Source organism: Nomascus leucogenys, chromosome 8, assembly GCF_006542625.1.
Source record: "Nomascus leucogenys isolate Asia chromosome 8, Asia_NLE_v1, whole genome shotgun sequence".
Lineage (NCBI taxonomy): Eukaryota > Metazoa > Chordata > Mammalia > Primates > Hylobatidae > Nomascus > Nomascus leucogenys.
Window position 1 is genome coordinate 61,682,571 of NC_044388.1, and position 14,168 is coordinate 61,696,738.

At 44.3% G+C, this 14,168-nt stretch overlaps 1 protein-coding gene across 14 annotated transcripts in view; it reads left to right on the forward strand.

The window, feature by feature from the left end:
• The window catches only part of PHACTR1 (phosphatase and actin regulator 1), a 581,376-nt gene that overhangs the window by 541,962 nt on the left and 25,246 nt on the right, over positions 1–14,168 (forward strand). The window lies entirely within an intron of this gene.

Sequence of the window (14,168 nt, forward strand, 5' to 3'; positions counted from 1 at the left end):
GAATCTGTGTAAGCAGAAAATGTGTGTTGTCCTTAAGAAAGGAAGGCCACAGCCATGCCAGGCAGGCTTAGCTTGAAAATAAATATCAGCAGGCGTGAAAAGTGTGTTCCTGCTTTTGCAGCTGAAGCTAGATTCCAAGTCCTGCAGGAAAAGGTGGGGGCTAGAAGGAGGGTCTCCAACGAGTAAGAGCCAGATACTACAACATGACTCCTTGGGTGCAAGACAGGTCTAGCCTCAAGACAGGTGGTGCACAAATGGAGTGTCACACAGATAGGAAGACATGTGGCAAGAGCTCTGGCCAATTGCAAACCCGTGGAATATGCTTGGGATGTATGTAACACTGCGGTGAAGAGAGGCTGACACATCCTCTACATGACACTTACTGTATGAAGAAAACATATCCATTTTACACACACACACACACACACACACACACACACACACACACATATCGATCTTCTGATCAGTGAAAGGAGCTACTGACAGTGGTCCCTGTGCGTGGTCCACATGCCTCTCCCGTGAGTGGCAGCCACCCGAGAAGGGCAAGCTTTCAGGCCCCCGAGTGGCTGTGTGTCCCTGTCTGCTGTGTGTAGGATTCTGCCTGCCAGGCATGCCCAGCCTCCCAGTGACCTCTTGTTAGAGACACATCGGGTGGGATGCTGGCCATAGGCGGGCGCTGTCCTAGAAGGAGATGGCTCCTGTGACTGAGGGGAACGTTACACAGTCAGTCGTTCCCTCAGGATGGAGGAGGGTGTTGATTTTCACTGCAGGAGTTGGTTTGGCTGGTGCTGCCTGAGAGGGACATTACAGTCACGGGTGCAGGGCTGCAAATAGGATCTGTCCACATTCTCCCTGGCCTCCAGCTGGGGCATTTCAGCATCAAGAAACTGCCTGCCCATGTGCTGGGGGTGCTGTGGTCTCTGATGTCTGTCTGACCTCGTATAGGGGAGGGTGGGGATGTATGCATGGTGCATATGTGTGTTGAGTGTATTTGATGTGACCAGAATGTGAGGAAACAAAACAAAAACCCATAAGGAAGGGAAGAGAACATGGACTAATGTGTGCCAGGCTGAGATCTAACAGTCCTATGGCAGATACCAGCTCTAAATTCAGCCTCTCTTTGCATCTCCTATTTGAAAGCAGTTATCTCTGCTCTCAAGGGCTCTCTCAAGCCATTGAGTAGATTAGCTGAAGAATTAGTGAAAAATAATTTAAATTTATATACATAATAAGGGGATTGAGAGGCTGAGGCTGGAGGATTGCCTGAGGCCAGGAGTTCAAGAGCAGCCTGAGCAACATAGCAAGATCCCCATCTCTACAAAAATTTAAAAATTAGCTGGGCATGGTGGCACACACCTTTAGTCCCAGCTACTGGGGAGGCTGAAGTGGGAGGATCACTTGAGCTCAGCCGTTTGAGGCTGCAGTGAGCTGTGATTGTACCACTGTACTCCAGCCTGAACAACAGAACAAGACCCTGCCTCTTAAAAAAAAGAAAGAAAAGGCCAGGCACGGTGATTTATGCCCATAATCCCAGCACTTTGGAAGGCTGAGGTGGGCGGATCACCTGAGCCCAGGAGTTTTAGACCAGCCTGAGCAACATGGCAAACCCCTGCCTTTACAAAAAAGTAGAAAAAAAAATTAGTCAGGCGCCTGGGAGACAGAGGGTGCAGTGAACCAAGATCGTGCCACTGCACTCCAGCCTGAGCAACAGAGCAAGATCCTGTCTCAAAAAAAAAAAAAGAAAAGAAAAAAAAAGAAAGAAAAGAAAAAAGTCCAAAAAAGAAAAGGATAAAGTCTATTTGAAACTTCCATTTGACTCTCCATTTTCCATTCTTTTCCTTCTTTCCCTTTCCCATATAAATAGATACTTTCCTGGATAAATAACTCACTCCATTATTCCCATTATTAAAATTCCATCTGTCCTGATCTCATTATAATTAACCAATTTTCAAAGAATGCAAAAATACAAATCTAGACTGGTTAGACATTCCTAAAATCTGCCATGCTGCTGTTAAAAAAAAAAAGTTTTGGGGGACAGGAGAGGGGTCTCTTTGTTGTTGTGTCACATCTGCAGAAAAATGTATTTTGTGAAAGAGTATCGGGCCGCAGGAAAACACTTAGAGATTAATGAGCGTATCTATATTCATACCATTCCTTTGGGCTACAAGGCTATTGGCTTAAAAATGAAGCTTTATGTTTAAATTTATGGACCATGGGTCAGGAAAGAGTAGGGAAAATGAGACTTTTATTAAAGGAGAATTATAGAAAACTTAGCAAAATAATGCAGCCAAAACTCCCCTCCACTTGAGCATCTGAGACTCCTTGGGGTTTTTGTGTTTTCGTTTCCAGGTTTCTAAATAGCATGAGATCTCATCTGAACTTGAGTTTTATTGTTTCCAGAAACAGAAGTTCAGAAGAGACTTTGGGAGACAGCTGGAAGGAAAATAGCTGTGGCCCCATTGAATGAGGAGGGAAAGGATCGGGATTCCTGCCACCCGTCTCCTGGCTTCTTGCCCACCCTCTATCCTCAGCCCTCTCCTTGGGAAGTGTGATCGCCCCAAAGTGAGAGATTGGCCCTTTACGGGTGACATTTAAAAAACATGTGCTGCACATGTTCTGTAGCTCCTAGGAGGAATCCACGTGTTGCAGTCAGAGAAAGACATGGAAGGAGGCACCTTGTTGCCTATTTTTAATGTTTCATCCCTTGCTTATCTTTGAAAAATGACTGGTGGGTGCATGTGTTGTTTACTGAGTCCCAACTAAGCACAGGCATTGGAGAAATCTAGAACCATGGTACTTTGTGACTAAATGAATGAATGATGACATTTTTCTGTTGTCTGGGCTGTGCATATCAACCTAACCACAATATTGCCCATGACAGTCCCTCTCTATAGCGAACGCCAGAACTTCCTCTCTTTGTTTGATCACTCTGTCCTTGCTCCAGAGTTCTGTAACCATCAGAAGCAACACTGCTTAGAGAAGTAAGGACAATAAGTACAGTGATACCTAGGGTAAGCCTTCAGTTAAGAAAAGGAAATCTGGATGCCCACCACCATCTGAATCTCAGCAAAAGACCTGCTTTAGACTCAGCAGAGCCTAAGCATGCCCACAGTGGTGGGCATGTTTGGTGGGTGTATCCTGGGTCCACTGGCAGTCTCCTTTCCTGCGGGAGGTCAGCTGCATGGACGTGGACATCTGTGCCTCCACGTTGGGCAGTGGCAGTGATTAGGCATTGCTGGGAGACCTCACTAAAGGGCTAAGACAGTAAAGGAGGAAAATGCCCAATGCCATTTGATAATTGCAGACTTGATTTGGGACACACATTAGAAACCAACTGGGGTGGCTGGGTGCAGTGGCTCACCCCTGTAATCCAGCATTTTGGGAGGCCGAGGCAAGTAGATTGCCTGAGGTCTGAAGTTCAAGACCAGCCTGGCTAACATGGTGAAAGTCTATCTCTACTAAAAATACAAAAATTAGCCAGGCGTTGTGGCGCATGCCTGTAGTCCCAGCTACTCAGGAGGCTGAGGTGGGAGAATCACTTGAACCTGGGAGGCGGAGGTTGCAGTGAGCTAAGATTGCAACACCACACTCCAGCCTGGGCAACAGAGCAAGACTCCATTTCAAAAATAAAATAAATTTTAAAAAAACCCAACTGGGGTATCCCAGAATTAATTGAGGTAATTTGCAAACATTAGAGGTTATGTATTTTTGTGACATGGAAAACTTTTATAAGTCATCTGAATATTTTTTGGCTTAGTCCTCTTAGTTGGAGTATTGGGCCCAGTGTAACTCTCTATCCTTAAAGAGAAATGGTGCAAAGATCATCTAATCTGATTGCCATTATCTGTCACTGTTGATCACCAGGATTGATATGGTTATATGACTATCAAAGCACGTGTCTCCTTCCTCTTTGGATATCCTTAGTGTCTCAAATCTGAATACCTTCATCAAAAAGGAAGACGTTCTCTATCATGATCTTCCCATCAGTCAAGGTTCCAGCAGGAAACAGATGGTTCCTAATTATAACCTGAGGAGGGTTTATTTACAACAGAACTAATTATGAAGGTGTGGGCAGGCTTCAGAATCCTTCTCAACACAGAGCTCCAGGCTGCCTTTACCAACCAACCAGAGTTGACAAATGAACTGTACCTGTTTTTCAGTGTGACTCATGTAGATTACTGTTAGTTGCATCTTCCATAAGAGCCAAGAAAGCAATAGACTACTTATCTATTTTTATATAAAGACATTATAGATAGGCAGGAAATTCTTACATGCAACAAGTCAAGAGAAGACATAAATTCTGAACTGAGAAAGACCCACCTCTTAGCTCCCCAAGGCAGGAAAGCAACACATCTCTGTATTAGTCCATTCTTGCACTGCTATAAAGAAATGCCTGAGACTGGGTAATTTACAAAGAAAAGAGGTTTAATTGGCTTCTGATTCTGCAGGCTGCACAGGAAGCATAGCAGCTTCTGCTTCTGGGGAGGCCTCAGGAAATTTCCAATCACGGCAGGAAACAAAGTGGGTGCAAGGTGTCATACATGGTAGAAACAGGAGCAAGAGGCAGTGAGGGGAAGATGCCACACACTTTTAAACAACCAGATCTCATGAGAACTCATTCACTATCAGGAGAACAACACCAAGGGGATGGTGCTAACCCATTCATGAGAAACTGCTCCCATCATTCAGTCACCTCCCACCAAGTCCCACCTCCAACACTGGGTATTACAATTGAACGTGAGATTTGGGTAGGGACACAGATCCAAACAATTATCATTCTACCCCTGGTGCCTCCCAAATCTCATGTCCTTCTCATATTGCAAAATAAAATCATTCCTTCCCACCAATCCCCATCCTCATTCATTCCAACATTAACTCAAAAGTCTCATCTGAGACAAGGCTAGTCCCTTCTGCCTATGAACCTGTAAAATCAAAAACAACTTAGTTATTTCCAAGATATACATGGGGGTATAGGCATTGGGTAAATACTTCCATTCCAAAAGGGAGATATCAGCCAAAAGAAAGGGGCTACAGGCTCCGTGTAAGTCCTAAACCCAGCAGGGCAGTCATTAAATCTTAATGCTCCTAAATCTCTTTTGACTCCATGTCCCACATCCCAGACACACTGGTGTGGATAGTGGGCTCCCGAAGCCTTGGCCAATGCTTCCTCTGTGGCTTTTCATGGTTTAGTCTCCACAGCTGCTCTCATGGACTGACGTTGAGTGCCTGTAGCTTTTCTAGGCATAGGGTGCAAGCTGCCAGTGGATCTTCTGGGGCCTAGAGGACAGTGGCCCTCTTCTCACAGCTCCACTAGGCAGTGCCCCAGTGGGGATTCTGTGTGGGGGCTCCAACCCCACATTTTCCCTCTGCGCTGCCCTAGTAGAGGTTCTCCATGAGGGCTCTGCCCCTCCAGCAGGCTTCTGCCTGGACACCAGGCTTTTCCATACATCCTCTAAAGTCTAGGCCTCAATTCTTGTACTCTGCACACCCACAGGCTTACCATGACATGGAAGCCACCAAGGCATACAGTTTGCACCCTCTGAAGCAGGAGCCTGAGCTGTACCTGGGCCCCTTTGAGCCATGGCTAGAGCTAGAGTGACTGAGATGCGGGGAGCAGTGTCCCAAGGCTGCACAAGGCAGCGGGGCCCTAGGCCTGGCCCATGAAACCATTCTTCCTTCCTAGGCCTCTGGGCCTGTGATGGGAGGAGCTGCTGTGAAGGTCTCTGAAATGCCTTCCAGGTATTTTCCCCATTGTCTTGGCTATTAGGACTTAGCTCCTTTTTACTTATGCAAATTTCTGCAGCCTACTTGAATTCCTCCCTGAAAATGGGCTTTTCTTTTCTACCACATGGCCAGGCTGCAAAGTTTCTACTTGTACCCTGTTTCTCCTTTAAATATAAGTTCCAGTTTTAGGTCATTTTTTTGCTCATGCATGTCAGCATATATCGTTAGAAGCAGCCAGGCTACATTTTGAATTTGGCTGCTTAGAAATTTCTTCTGCCAGATACTCTAAATCATCACTCTCAAGTTCAAAGTTCCACAGATCCCTAGGGCAGGGGCACAGTGCAGCCAAGTTCTTTACTAAAGCATAACAAAAGTGACCTTTGCCCCAGTTCCCAATAAGTTTCTCATTTCCATTTGAGATTTCATCATCCTGGCCTTCACTGTCCATATCACTATGAGCATTTTGGTCACAGCCATTCAACCAGTCTCTAGGAAGTTCCAAATGTTCCCTCATCTTCCTCTCTTCTTCTGAGCCCTACACACTCTTCCAATCTCTGACCATTACCCAGCTCCAAAGTCAATTCCACATATCCAGGTATCTTTGTAGCAATACCCTACTCTTCAGTTTCAAATTTCTGTATTAGTCTTTTCTTGAACTGCTTACAAAGAAATACCTGAGACTGGGTAATTTTTAAAGAAAAGAGATTGAATTGGTTCCTGGTTCTGCAGGCGGTACAGGAAGCATAGCAGCTTCTGCTTCTGGGGAGTCCTCAGGAAGCTGCCAGTCATGGCAGAGAACAAAGGGGGAGTGAAGCATCTTACCTGGCAGGGGCAGGAGCAAGAGAGAGAGGAGGAGGTACCACACACTTTTCAACAACCAGATCTCATGAGAACTCATTCACTATCAGAAGAACAGCACCAAGCGAATGGTCCTAAGCCATTCATGAGAAACCACCCCCATGATCCAGTCACCTCCCACCAGGCTGCACCTCCAACACTGGGTGTTACAATTGAACATGAGATTTGGGTGGGGACACAGATCCAAACCATATCAATCCCTAACTTCATAGAGCTTTATTATACCTCATAATCATCTTTCTAATTCCTACCCATCCAGCACCTTATCTGGAAAAGGTTCAACAGATATATCTTAAATCATATTGAATTAAGTAAAATGGAAATAAAATAAATAAAGGTTAAACCCATTGGTCTAAATCATAGCTCTTGACTCCTCTGGGATCTTCTTATTTCCACAGGATAGAACACAAATCTCACTTTTTCCCTTGTAGATGGAGGCTGACACTTTGCGCATGCTATTTCTTTCCTTATTGCTCAGTGATCTCCGTCTTTTCAGTAGAGTCATATGCAGGCTGTCTCCAAATCTTCACATCTCTCTAACCTTACCTGCTTACATGTCCACCCACCTATTGAAGCAGCCTCCTTCAACCTTTTATGATAGCATCTGGAGCTGTTGTTCTCAAACTTTAGCATGCACGTGCATCTCCTGGAGAGAGCTTGTAAAAACAGCACAGATGGCTGTGCCCCACTCTCAGACCTTCTGATTCAATAGCTCCAGAGCCCAGTGGTTTACAGATTAAAGAGCACCCAGGTGATGCCGATGCTGGGGACCACACTGTGAGAAGCACTGACCTGGGATTCTTCACAGTCCTCAGTGCAGGTTTGAATTACCTGGGAGGCTTAAAAAAAAAAAAAAAAAAAACAGGCCGGGAGCAGTGGCTCGTGCCTGTAATCCTAGCACTTTGGGAGGCCGAGGCGGATGGATCACCTGAGGTCAGGAGTTCGAGACCAGCCGGGCCAACACGGCAAAAACCCATCTCTACTAAAAATACAAAAATTAGCTGGGCATGGTGGTGCATGCCTGTAATTCCAGCTTCTAGGGGAGGCAAGAGGATTGCTTGAACCTGGGAGGCGGAGGTTGTAGTGAGCTGAGATCGTGCCACTGCACTCTAGCCTGGGCAACAGAGAGAGACACCATCTTAAAAGAAAAAAAAAAAAACCAGTGCTTAAGCTCTACTTTCATACATTCTGTTTCAATTGCTTAAGAATGTGGCCCAGGTTTAAGGTAACACAGGTTATTCTAAGGTGCTATGGGATTGAGAACTACTAACATAGAAACCATGGGAAACAGCAGAGATCAGGAAAAGAGACAAAATGCTGTAGGAAGAGGACCAGCAATGGGCTTGCAGTTCTAAGTTCAGTGTGGTTTTTGTTCCCACTAGTCTAGTGAAGTGTGATGATTAGCAGTGGTGGCCCTGCACCAGTTTTGCCTCAATCTCAGTCTTTTCCCTTGATCAGATCATGTTAAGCTTGTTGAAGGCTCTGACAGAGGGTTATTTACAAAATACTTTGTGCTCCTAGAAAGAAGGTTAGTTTTTTGCCAAAGGTACCTAGTAGAGCTCTTTATTGGAAAGGAGCAGGGAAAAGCAAAGGCTAAATTTTAGTTTTTAAGGTGTGAGGAGAAGCTAATAGCAAAAGATAAAACATGGTCTATATTTGATGGCAGAGCTTTTTAAATCATCTGTGCATGGTCATTCTTGCTGATGTTGTTTTTATATATAGCTCTAACTGAAAGCCTAGCCCAATTTCTGGCACATAATACACACAGGGATGGTTGGAGGAGTTAAGCTAAAGGTGACCAAATCTCCTGAGTCACTTTAAAGTGGTGGAGCACTGGACATTTGTCTTTTATTCTGTACTTCCTAGCTTTTTGGCATCACAATGTTTTGGCACTCATTTTGATGGATTCTTCTTGTAAAAATAGCCTTGTTGAAACGACTGTCTTAATTTCTGTTATTATTAACTACCTTAATTTCTGTTATAACAACTCAGATACTCTTTCAAAGTGCAATCATCCTGACATGGGGTTTATGTCCAATAATCCTAATAATACTGAAAATGTTCACCGTGCAGGCTCTCAACCGTCTTACTGTTTTGTTTTTTAATGGATTTGATGCCTAGTAATACACACAGTCCCATCATTACTCCAAAAGTGATTTCCACTCAACATGACCAGCAATATTACAGTACTTTTTTGGGTTATTATCTCACAGTATCTCATCTTAGCCACAGGCCATTGCACTGGGGTCATAGCCTCCAGAGAATAAAGCCAAAAATATTCTTTTAAGCGTAACCTGTTTATCTATTTCAGGTAAGGGATTTTTTTTCAAGTTACCAAAAATAGTATTTCATGCTTTGTACTTATTTTTAAAAGGGACTTTCACATCTAATTCTCCTTTGATCCTCCTGACAGTCCTACACAGCAGGTGGGCTAGATGTCATTATGACCATTTGTCATATAGTGAAATTGGGCATGGAGGGGTAAGGGGATGTCATGTGCTCAAGGGACCTTCTGATGAGTGGTGCAGGCAGGCCAGGATGTGGGCCTCAGGGCCCCAGTTCATCTTCCCCTCTCTGTGCTCTCTCCTCTAGCCAGGCTAACTGTTCTTAGCTTGAGGGGAATGACAGAAATTTGAAAATCATTGACAGAAATGACTGGGAAGAGCTGGCCGTGCGGATTAATGGTATTATGAGTTGTTCTGCTCAGTTTGCAGAGAGAAAAGGGCATAGTACTGAGGAATAAAAGCAAAACTGCTGTTCAGCCCTCCCAGCAGCCTCTCTTCTGTGGCAGGAATGCCTTCTCATATAACCAGCATTCTCATTCATCCCATGGGCACACCACGAGGGGTAAGAGATTATTCATTTGTTTAACATAAAAAATCAAATGAGCCCTTATTATGTGCCAGCTGCTGTACTAAGCACTAAGGACACAGAGATAAATAAGATGTAATTGGTGGTTTTGGAGCATTCATCGTCCAACTGAGAAGATCTTCATGTACGCAGGTATCATCAATGTAATGGATAAGGCCATCGTCAAAATGGGGAACTCCATAGACAGAACTACTACCTCTGCCTGGTAGAATCAGAGGAGGCATCTCAGCTTCCCTAAACCGTGAATGTGCTACTGTGTTGTCCTACTATGAATAAGGGAGTGAAGGTAAATGAGGCATAGTGGCGAGGGTGTGGTGTGGAGTGAATTCTAGCATTATTCTTAGTGCAATGTCAGGCGGTGCAAGGCTGTTAGCAGAGGAGTAAAACAACCAAGCTATGTCCTCCCCGCCTCCCAACTTCTCCTCTGCCCCTTTTCTTAGCACTAAAATACTAGGAATTTTGACCAGGACTGGCAGTTAAAGTATTCTCTTTGTTCCATCACACAGAGATGAACAAGCTGAGGCTTAGAGAGGAATGCCATCTCATTCAAGATCTCCCACTTGTTAAACAGCAGGCTGACCCAAGCTGGTGACTGGCATGCATCATACTGCCCAAAGCCACTCGGAAGGATAGGGCACCCCTGGGCTTTTATCACACCTGAGATCTGCTAAGTAGCAGGAACTAGGAAATATTAAGAGAAAAATATGAGACTATTAGTCAAAGGTATCATATAATAGAGAAAGGTTTAGTAAAACAAGGGCTCTAAAAGGCCACTGGATTAGACAATTAAATCATCGATGACCTTATCAAGAATTGATTCAATAGAGCAGGGCTTCTCAACCTAAGCACTGTTGATGCTTTGGACTGAATGATCTTTGCGGTGGGGGCTGTCCCATGCATTGGAAGATGTTTAGCACCCTGGCCTCTATCTACTGGATGCCAATAGCACCCTCTCAATCGCAACAACCAAAAATAACTTCAGACATTACCAAATGCATCCTAGGAGGCAAAATCACCCCTGCTGAGAACCAGCACAGTAGAGCTGTGTGAACAGAAGCCAGACTGGAGGGTTATTGAGGCCTCGAGCCTGGACCACCCTTTCGAGAGGTCTGGCAGCCAAAAGCAGACAGGTGAGAGGGGTGAGCTGGAGGAAGAGGCTGGCGTAGGAGGACAGCTTTGTTCGTTTGTTGTTGTTTTAATGAGTTTTATTTCTAATGGACAATACAGTTGTTTGCCCTAAGGAAAGAACCAAGAAAGAGGTAAAGGTTAAAGGTAAGGGAAAGTCACTAAGTAGCATCCATTTAATTATTTCACAAACATTAAGCATCTCCAGTTACCAGACTCTGTGCCAGGCTCTGCAGATGTCATGGTGAACAAATTAGAGGTTCCTTGTTGAAAAGATCAAAAAATATTGAAAAGTTCGAAATGGCAACAGAGCATTAAACCCCAAGCACGAAGCCCTTCTGTGCAGGGGTGGAGTAGGAGGGTGTTCTGTGCACCTGTTCAGCTTCTATGCACAGGAAGCTATCCCTGGTTGTGAGTGAGGCAGAGGTGGCCCTGGCCTCACAGAGCATAAGCCTTGTTGTCTGGTGAATAGGACAGGCAATAAAAGAAAGTAAAACAAGCACTGGGGTATGGAACATGCAGGAATATTGTTCCACACTGTAGGACACCTAAACCAAGAGATTAGCAGACAGAGGAAGTGATACTGAAGCTTTCAGGTATAATGTTAGGGATTATTGTCAGTTAGCCAGACAAAGAGGAAGGAAAAGAATGGTAAGGCTATGAGGAAGGGCATGCAAATCTGGAAGGAACCAAGAAGAGATCATTCTGGGTGAAGGACAGAATGGGCAGATTCTTGACAGGCAGGTAGCCAGATCGTGAAGAATCTTTCAGAACATTGAGTGTTTTGACTCTGCCCTGTGAGCACTGTAAAGGCATACTTACTTTTCAAGCACAGAGTGGTGTGATCAAATCAGTCCCTTAGGAAGATCATTCTGTATAGGCTGGAGGAGGACCAGAGTGGGATAGGCTGGCAGCAACTGGGAGAGATGCTGATGGACTGCTTTCCCAAGGTGGTGGGAGATGGAATCAGAGATGGTTTGGATATAAGACTCTTGGTGGTTGATTGGCCATCAAGAGTGAAGTTCAGACAGGATGATTCCCAGTTTCATGGCCTGGACATCTCACTGGGACTCCATGCAAGACCACTTGGAGGGGAAGATGTGTGGGGGAAGAAGATGAATTAATTTATCTGGGACCCTTTAAGTCTGATGGCCCATAGGAGTACAAGACAGCAGTTAGAAAGGTGGCCAGGAACTCAAAAATATGACTGGAGATTTAGATTTTGGAATCATCAGCATACTGATGCTACTGGAAGTCATGAGTGTTGATGGAATCATCCAAGGAGCATGTGTGGCATCTGAACTGGTGGGATCTGGGTTAAATAGTTACTAAATGAGCATCTATTATGCTCTCTATGCTCTCTTAGGAACTGGGGATATAGTAATAACCAAGGCCAGAGAGAAATGCCCCAATCCTCATGGAACTCATAGGTTCTCAGGAGGAAGTTTCCAAAGGATGTAGAGGGGATAGAATTCAGCGCTTCTCCCTTTCCCCTGATCCCACCAAGCCCATCTACACTTGTTCAGTCTTCCTTCTAGGATACCTGTTAGAAAACCCCATCTCATCCTACTTTTGGAGAGAGGATCTTATTTCCTGTCATTCTCTATGAGGACTTTTGCATTTCCTCTTTCCTTCTGTCTGAAAATGCAGTTACCTTTCTCTGGTGCTGAGTTGCAGAAAACCCAAGTTAATTCTGTTTTTCCTTTGTCCTGAAATGCAGATACAGTTTCAGAGATCCAGACTTTAAAATCAAGGCCCTCAAAACAATAAGCAGTTGTAAATGCTAATGAAAGCTGTGACCTTGGTGTTCTGGAACCGGCAGAAAGCCCATTAGCTCTGTACAGCAGAACTGATCTCTGTTGGCCTCAACAAGTCAGACCAACCAAACCTACAAGGGTTTTGTCACTTCTCTAGGGAGATGCTGTAATGTGCAAAGACAGTGCTGCCTGCTCTGCATACATTTAAAGCATCTTGCCACTACATTCTCTACCAGTCTTCTTTTCCCAAGGTCAAAACTGAAGTGTCCTTTATTTTGGGCTTTTATTGGTTTTTTTCAGTCTTTCTATGCAAAAAAGAAAACTTCAATTTATTTCATTATTTCTTATGGTCACCAGTAGAGACAGCATTGTTCAGACTGAAAAAAAGGAAGATCCATTCTTCAATTTTTAAAGAAAATAGAAGGCTCACATATGGCAGTTGATGGCATGTGGCATTTAAACAGGAACCCAGAGATTTTTTCAGTTCACTGTAAATGGAGAATCATTTAGCCATAGTCCATGGTAAAGAAAAAACCATTTGAGGCATGGAAACCATTTTGCCACTCAGACATATTTTATAAACCAGGGTCACATATATAGTAGCAAAGCTACTTAAGATCTCTTGAAAGTACATTAAACATTTAATTTTGGATGATTCATTATATGTAAAAATTTATCTCCAAAAATTATTGCCTTTGACACCTAGCAAAGTGATCACATTTAGATATATAGTCAGGAATTTTTTTAATTTAATGTTAGTTTTAATCAGATACAACTAGTTAAATCTACTGGCAAGGTGGGAGCAAAGGAGATACAGTATATTCAGAAGGCATCTTGGCTTTGATTCTGGGAGTTAGCAGCTCCTTGGGATGATTCACACAGGTGACCACGTCATCGTGCTCTGCTGCTCAGCTTTCTATGTTAACCAATACTTAATAGATGCACCAGGTACATCGATCATAAAATGAGCCGAGCAGATAGATGGCTGCTTTGCTTGGTGAAGATGGCAAGATGCCCTGGGTGTCCACCGAAAATTTTGATGACTAGAATTCCAAAGCTGGAGCTTTATGCTTTGGGTCTGTGAATTTGTCTCTGTTCAAAGACAAATCTCCCAATGAAAGGTAAAATTTTAAACTAAAATAAGTCATCTTCAGTATATCTCAACTTGAAAGAATAAGCAAAAGCTATCAATTGGGAACTCCTCTATAATTCCAATATGGAACATTGCAAATCTACATGCAACCCACTCTGTCCTGCTTCCCCGCTGTCCCAGTAAAGAGCTGTTCCTCTTCTACTCAAAAATAATGCCGCCTCCATCCCTTGGATCCCAAGCCCTCCCACCTTCTCAAGACTCATGCACTATCAACTGGGCCTCTCCCTTTTTATATATTCAGCTTCTCCCTCCACCCCCCACCATCTAATCTGGATTATTTCCATTAAACATGGCCCATTTTCTTCCATTAAAAAAATAAAATTTGGGCCAGGTGTGGTGGCTCACACCTATAATCCCAGCACTTTGGGAGGTTGAGGGTGGGCAGATCACCTGAGGTCAGGAGTTCGAGACCAGCCTGGCCAACATGGTGAAACCCCATCTCTACTAAAAATACAAAAATCAGCTGGTGTGGTGGCACGTGCCTGTAATCCCAGCTACTCGGGAGGCTGAGGCAGGAGAATCACTTGAACCTGAGAGGCAGAGGTTGCAGTGAGCCAAGATTGCGCCACTGCACTCCAGCCTGGGCCAGAGTGAGCCCTCGTCTGAGAAAAAAAATACAATACAATTTGGCCAGGTGTGGGAGCTTCTAACAGTAAGCCCAGCACTTTGGGAGGCCAAGG